The sequence below is a fragment of the Periplaneta americana genome, chromosome 3 (assembly GCF_040183065.1).
Source record: "Periplaneta americana isolate PAMFEO1 chromosome 3, P.americana_PAMFEO1_priV1, whole genome shotgun sequence".
Classification (NCBI taxonomy): Eukaryota; Metazoa; Arthropoda; class Insecta; order Blattodea; family Blattidae; genus Periplaneta; species Periplaneta americana.
In genome coordinates this window covers 205,876,796-205,885,276 of record NC_091119.1, presented here as the reverse complement: position 1 = coordinate 205,885,276, position 8,481 = coordinate 205,876,796, and positions in this window count along the sequence as shown.

Genomic DNA, 8,481 nt, shown 5'->3' with positions numbered 1-8,481 from the left:
AATCACAATTTGAGTGGTTTATTTAACTTCGCTTCAATCTGCCATTCAATTCGGCAGCAGTGGCGAAAATGCGATCGTGCGCCGAGCCACTGTGTAACCTGCAACGTGCATAGCACCTATGGAGGGAGGCGGACACCCGAAGGGGAAGTGAAGCAACTGTCTGACTTATTAACGGAGTTTCATTTTCCTTACGTCAAGCACTTAAATATAATTTTATACAGTACAAGGCTACAAACTAATGTTTAGTACGTGTAACGAAAAAAGAAATAAACCAGAAAACATGAGACACATTATCACAAGCTAAAATTAACTGTCTTCAGAATGTCTCTGCGACAGAGTTTCAGGAATTATGTCACTTACTGCCGGTCGTAGTTGATCACGAAGGTATTTGTCTATCAGTCGTGATCTAAATTTGGTTTTTACTATTTTCATTCTTGAAAATAATTTTTCACAAACGTAAGTTACAGCGAACATGTCTTCAACAGGGCAAGCGAAAGAACGAAGCTTCAAATATTTATTTTTTTCCAAAGATTTGAAAAGTTCAATATCTGTCAAGTCCTTATATCTAGCTTTCATTTAACATCACATTGTAAATCAGTGAGTTTAAATTGAACACCTAACCCCTTTATTCATACATCTGCTGAAAAAGGGTCGACGTACAGAGACGATGATGATAATGATAATAATAATAATAATAATAATAATAATAATAATAATAATAATAATAATAAACTTTTTAATGTTTCATCAATAACATGTAGTACAATGCCGTTTTATGTTATACAACCGTTTCCTCGTAATACTTGTGAACAAATCATACATTTAATATTCTCATCATATTGGCAGCAAAAAAATGCGTCCTCTCATCCTACTTGAACTTTCGTTTTTATAGAGGTACATGGTTTCGAGAGAGACATTGCGACGATACGCCACTCGCAGGTCAGAGACAAATACAAATGGAACAGAGTTTGACTCCAGTGAGTGAGAGGGTGGGGTTGGGAGAGGTAGGAAGAGCATAGCTATCATTGCAAGCCACAATGTGCTCGTGAGTCACATTTTCGCCACGGCTGCAATACGGAGTTACAGGTTCGATTGGAATTGCAAAAACTATCTCTATTTCACCAAAAAAAATGTACAATCAGGATTTGTCTGGATAAAACAGTTTATTATCCAATAAAGTTCATTTATTCTGAATTACAAGTGCTAAAAATTGACCACTTACATGAATATAAGTTACTTTACTAAAGACTTTCTCAGAAAAATCAAATGAAGCTCATAAATGATACACATGAACATAACATTAAAAGAAATGTCTCAACTCTATTTAAATCAAATGAAATGAAATGATTAGCCTAAAAATGCCCCGTTAAGGGCAAAGGCCTCATCCTATAGAGGGACAACTCTGTTAGCTGAACATAAATGATAAATAGCATAATTTATGTTAAAAGCAGCTGAAAACTGTGAATAATGCATTTTATTTTAATTTTTCGCCTTGTCAAAAAACAAAACTAGATTGTTATTAATTACTGTGGCCCAAATCACAATTTGAGTGGTTTATTTAATTTCGTTCAATCTGCCATTCAATACGGAGTTACAGGTTCGGTTGGAAGTGCAAAGACTATCTCTACTTCACCAAAAAAATGTATAATCTGGATTTGTCTGGATAAAACAGTTTGTTATCCAATAAAGTTCATTTATTCTGAATTACAAGTGCCAAAAATTGACCACTTACATCAGGCCTGCAGAACTCGCAAAGTAGGGGAACTATGACGTCAGCCTCACTCCACGTCTATTGGGGATGATCGACTTCCGCCCCGAGAATGAATGTTGATGCAGCCGAGCGTAACTAGAACGCCGTGACCGCACAGGTAGAAAAGGTGGGTGGGGTAAGACAGGGGAGGAAAGCAGTCGTTCTCAAGACCTACAATTCTGCAGGCCTGACTTACATGAACATAAGTTACTTTACTAAAACACTTTCTCAGAAAAATCGAATGAAGTCCATAACTGATGCACATGAACATAACATTAAAAGAAATGTCTCAACTCTATTAGCTGAACCTAAATGATAAATAACTGTTGGTTTAAAACAAAGCAGGAATTATGGACCGAGATTTTATAGTTTGAAGATAAATGCCGACAAGACGAAGACGACGGTCATAGCAAGAAAAGTAAAGAAGGTAAACTTGCGAATTCTAAATGAGGCAGTAGAACAAGTGGGGTGTACTATAAGCAGTAACATGAGCTCCTACCAGGAAGTCAAAAGGAGGGTAGCAATGGCAAAGGAAGCTTTAAATGCTAGCGAAGTGCTTTGTATGGACTGTAGTATTCTATGGGGCAGAAACAAGGACATTCGAGATGAAGTGAAGAGAAGCGACTAGAAGAATTTGAAATGAGGATATGGAGAAGGATGAAGCGTGTGAAATGGACAGACAGAATAAGAAATGAAGCTGTGTTGGACGGAGTGGGTGGAGAAAGAATGACGTTGAAACTGATGAAGAAAAGGAAAAGGAATTGACTGGGTTACTAGCTGAGAAGAAACTGTCTACTGAAGGATGCACTGGAAAGAATATGCACGAGGTGCCTACCTTCCATCTTGGTCACCAGTGACATCTAAAATACAAAATATTTTGTGCTTTCTTAATTAAAGGAGAAATATATTTTTATTTTAAATTTCTTATACAACATTAAATTTTTGAAAAATTCAACGCTTCACAAGACTTACTAAGACTTGTCAATAGTTTACTTACTTATTTACTTACTTACTTACTGGCTTTTAAGGAACCCGGAGGTTCATTGCCGCCCTCACATAAGCTCGCCATTGGTCCCTATTCTGAGCAAGATTAATCCAGTCTCTATCATCATATCCCACCTCCCTCAAATCCATTTTAATATTATCTTCCCATCTACGTCTCGGCCCCCCCAAAAGGTCTTTTTCCCTCCGGCCTCCCAACTAACAATCTATATGCATTTCTGGATTCGCTCATACGTGCTACATGCCCTGCCCATCTCAAACGTCTGGATTTAATATTCCTAATTATGTCAGGTGAAGGATACAATGCGTGCAGTTCTGTGTTGTGTAACTTTCTCCATTCTCCTGTAACTTCATCCCTCTTAGCACCAAATATTTTCCTAAGCACCTTATTCTCAAAAACCCTCAATCTCTGTTCCTGTCTCAAAGTGAGAGTCCAAGTTTTACAACCATACAGAACAACTGGTAATATAACTGTTTTATAAATTCTAACTTTCAGATTTTTCGACAGCAGACTGGATGATAAAAGTTTCTCAACCGAATAATAACACGCATTTAATAAATTTACTACAGTTAATATTATTTTATACTTTGCTGATCGATAAGGGTCTGCAATTTGCTTCGTTAAGAAAAGACTCTCAGCATTCGTATAACTTTTTTTAAGAATTAAAACTTTGGATATAGCGCAGCTGGATTAGAGAAACTAACAATTATAGGAATATAAACACCCAAACTAATGTAATAAAGAAAAAGTAATAAATCCAATTCAAAAGCAACCAAACCAGTAAAATAAGGTATTACAAAGCAAACTAATAAAGACAAGTATAATGTAAAAATAGGAGCAAAATAATAACATAAATAATTATATAAAAAAGGAAATGTTTGCTCAAAGAGTTAAATTTCACTTAATGACAAGCCTTGCGTGTAAAATTAAACCACTACAGCGGGAAGTATCATTATGCGATTTATGCACCATGGTGTAGGCTATGAGGAAGTCACAAGCTCTTTATCTCTGCAGGAAGTTGATGAAATAGTCTTCATTTGCTCGTACTTATCAATGTTGAATAATTTTTTTACGGATGAAATATTAAACATCAATCTGAAATACATTAGTCCTGTTACAATACAGTTTTACATTTTTTATCCTTAAATATCACAAAAAGTTATTGTATTATTCAGTATAATGGACTTAGCCTGGAATCAGTAATATGGAAGATTAACAAAAACTACAAACAAAAAATTACAGTTGATGGAAAGAGGAAAAAGTACAACTTCCGTGCTTCGTAAACTGAGAAGTACAAGTAAGTGAGCGGCAAGAATAGATCCCCGGCCCGAGGCGAAGGCGCTGACGGACAGAGGGCTATCAGTTGAAGAAAACTTCACGAACGATGTATCGATTATCTCGTATGGAAGTCAGAATCATCGCCAGAGACACACTTTTCTCTTTCTCGATATGTCATTATTTCTCGTGACCGGAAAATAGTACGAAATGGAAATATAAAAACTTGAAATTTATCCTTTGAAGAGGTGAAAAATTTCAAATATCTTGGAGAGGCAGTAACAAATATAAATGACACTCGAGAGGAAATTAAACGCAGAATAAATAATGGGAAATGCCTGTTATTATTCGGTTGAGAAGCTTTTGTCATCTACTCTGCTGTCAAGAATTCTGAAAGTTAGAATTTTTAAAACAGTTGTATTACCGGTTGTTCTGTATGGTTGTGAAACTTGGACTCTCACTTTGAGAGAGGAACATAGGTTAAGGGTGTTTGTGAATAAGGTGCTTAGGAAAATACACTATCTACGAAAAAGTAATTGGGCACCCAGGATTTTACATGCTAGATGCCATGTTTCGGTGGCTACTATGCAATTGTATGCAGACAATAATGTTCACCGGTTGGACTGGCCTGCACAGAGTCCTGATCTCAATCCCATTGAGCACCTTTGAGACGAATTGGACCGGCGATTGATGTTTCGGGAAATTCGGCCAACTTCCATTGTCCAACTGAGTGCCATATTGCAAGAGGAATGGCGACGCATTCCAGTGGATATCCTACACAAACTAGTGGAGAACATGCCTGACGGGGTGGCTGCTGTTATAGCAATAAGAGGTGGTACCACGAGGTTCTAAAGGGGCAAAAAACAGTGCCCAATTACTTTTTGGTAGATAGTGTACTTGTGGCTATGAGGGATGAAGTTGCAGGAGAATGGAGAAAGTTACACAACGCAGAACTTCATGCATTGTATTCTTCACCTGACATAATTAGGAACATTAAATCCAGACGTTTGAGATGGGCAGGGTATGTAGCACGTATGGGCGAATAAAGAAATGCATAAAGAGTGTTAGTTGGGAGGCCGGAGGGAAAAAGACCTTTGGAGAGGCCGAGACGTAGATGGGAGGATAATATTAAAATGGATTTGAGGGAGGTGGGATATGATGGTAGGTACTGGATGAATCTTGCTCAGGATAGGGACCAATGCCGGGTTTATGTGATGGCGGCAATGAACCTCCTTAAATATTCGTTCTACGTCACAAGACGTTACTGAAAGAAACGTGAAATAGAATACAGTATTTCTTGCTACCATCAGGTGAACAACTACTTTATGAATCTAATAGTGTATCTCGTGTGTGACACATAATATTAAACATATAATTGTTTTCAAGAAAATGATTAGTTTCTATTGTAATGACAGCTAGGAAGTTCGTATCGTGTATGACTTGAGGCTTTCCCGGCGTTTGATGTAGAATAACTCTTCTCGGGTTCTCAGCCAGGTGAGTTGGAGATTAGCTTCCAAGCTTTCGACGGCTAGCTCTGCCATCTTCTTCAGGGACGAAGTGATGTGGGAGCACGTCTAGCCGGTATATATGCAAAAGTAGGGCTTCCCGCTGCGGGCCAATCAGGAGCTAGTTCCTAGTCCCGACCGCCAGGCGCATTCTGGTTGGTGGACACGTCAGCCAATCAGGAGCCACTTGCTGGTCCCGACTGTCTGCCGTGTGCTGGTGGTCTAAGCGTATTGATGGCAGGTTTCCATGCTGTACTCAGCTGTAGACCCCCGTCTCTGTTGAAATTATTGCCATCTATACGCTTAGACCACCAGCACACGGCAGACAGTTGGGACCAGCAAGTGGCTCCTGATTGGCTGACGTGTCCACCAACCAGAATGCACCTGGCGGTCGGGACTAGGACTAGCTCCTGATTGGCCCGCAGCGGGAAGCCCTACTTTTGCATATATACCGGCTAGACGTGGTCCCACATCACTTCGTCCCTGAAGAAGATGGCAGAGCTAGCCGTCGAAAGCTTGGAAGCTAATCTCCAACTCACCTGGCTGAGAACCCGAGAAGAGTTATTCTAGTTCGTATCGTAATTCCAATGTTGAACTTGGACTGTAACGCAACCGAATCCATAGCAACACGAGACGTCAACATTTAACGAAGAATAATCCGGGAAAAATAAAGGTGTTACACATTCCTGTTTGCATAATTATTTAATAACAGATGAGTTTACTTTTTTGGGATCATGCATTATATTCACATTGCGTAAATAATAGAATAATAACAGAATAGTTCACTTTGTTCAGAACCTAAAATATTAATATTATTCTTCTAACTATTCACGACTGTACACAGCTCCACTGAATCTCACTATGCGTTGTTTATGTGAACTGCTCATTGTCTGTAGCGAGCGGGAGCAGAGCGGGGCGCGGCTGACATCTATACTCCTCGCTGTACTCAATTGAAATCTACTGTTTTAATACCGTACGAACTTCATACCTATGATCATGGGTGGGCAACTCGTGCTCTCAAAGTGTCAACACAATCTCAGTGCAGGTAGAATGGACTCTGTACTAGCTGTACTGTCTGTGTGCGGTTCTTTCAAGACACAAGTTCGATCGCGTCTGCAGTAAGTGGCGGCTCGTTTTAAGTGAAAACAATATAACTCCCAGATCATTTCCCTTTAGTTACGAGTAAAAAGAGAATTTTTTTTATTAAGAAGAGAGGTGAAGCTTGTATTCTATTACACTTTCTTACTCCTACGCATGACATTTTATGTTACAAATAAACAGTGAAGGTTTTAGTAAAGAAATACTGTCTGCATCTGCTTTAGAACAGCTAAAGGTAAAAATGAGATATCAACAAGGTCAGGCTGATATCAAATATCATTAGCACGTTGTGCGTGCGAGTTACAGAATTGCACGATAATCGACTAGCTAAGAACATTTATGGATAAATTTGAAATGTGGTAGTATCATGTAGAACATAGACAACTTCACTTTCTTTGACTATAAACTATTTTGAAGAGCGATAAGAAAGTCTTCTTATCAAATATAAGAACCTACTTGAAGACCTACAGTAGAATTCACTGCTAAGATTGGAGAAACAGTGACAATTGACAAGGAATCGAAATTTTTCTGAAATATTTTTGGCTTACGCCGATAGAAAATCCTGAAAATTTATAGCTTTAATTAATAAATATACAGAACAGCACGTCACTCAGATTCCAGCAAAATCAGGAATCGAACTGTTCGTAATGTTGCCTAAGCCAGAATTTCCAAATATACTCTTTGCTTCCATATATACTGTATTAATACAAGAAAGAAGTGTAAAAGCTCTCAAAGTAAAGAAAGAGCTCAGAAATAAGTTTATTTCATCTGCCGTGACATGTAAAAAATAATTCCTTGAATTTGTTATTGTTTGCGAATACAGACTATTACCTTTCTGAGAACAGATGAATACTCTTTAATGTATAAAGACTTGTAAATTCTAGCGTTCTACGTTTCAAATAAGACATATAATAAGAAATATTAACAAATAGTGTAATAAGTAAGTGTTGCAGCTATATTTGTTGTATCTTGAAAAGGTTGTGTTCAGTTTGTGTTTGCAGTACTAAACTAATTTACAAAGCTAGAAAATAATATCATTTTGTTATGTGTTCAGGTACAGTCTGTCTAAAATTACTATAATTATTGTACCATGCGTCATTCTGAAATTCAAATCATGGAATAGATATCACGACCACCTGCATGAGCCGCCAGAGCGCACCGTGGCTTTTGCAGCGAAACTACAAACAACTTGTAACTGCTGTGGCTGGCTCCGTCTGTCTTTCTCTCTTTCAAGATTTTTTAGCCCTTTGGGAGCACGAGTTGCCCATCCATGCCTATGATTATGACCTCTGTACATCTAAAGAATATCCCACCCTTCCTGCCAATAGAAACTGAGAATGATAAAGAAAATTGACGACAGAATATTAATTTATTGATCTTCAGGCCTAGATAATTTTATGTTCAACAGATGTACTATACGCCTACGGGCATTTTTCTCGATGATTTTGATTCTAGCAAAATGGAATGATTCCGTATAAAGCCGGTCGTTAATCATCAATACAGAAATTCGCAGGGAAATATTCGAAATTATAGATTATATTTTTATTTTGAAGGACAGTTATTGCCTGACAAATTTGAATTTTATGTAAAAGCTCTTCACTACGTAATTGAAAATAAATTGCTCTTTTTATTGAATTCTGATAGGATGTCAAAGTAATTTTAATGGTATGGTGCGTGAAATGATTCCATCAATAAAAATTCACTTACAGCTGAGTCGTTTATTGTGTAACTCTGAAAAAGAAAAGGCCTGAAAATAGTCATGAAAGCGAATGAATCTCTGTGGCATGACGTGAATACAAACTGGGACTTTGTAAGACGTGTTAGGTTGCTCCAGTTAGTTTGTATTCTGC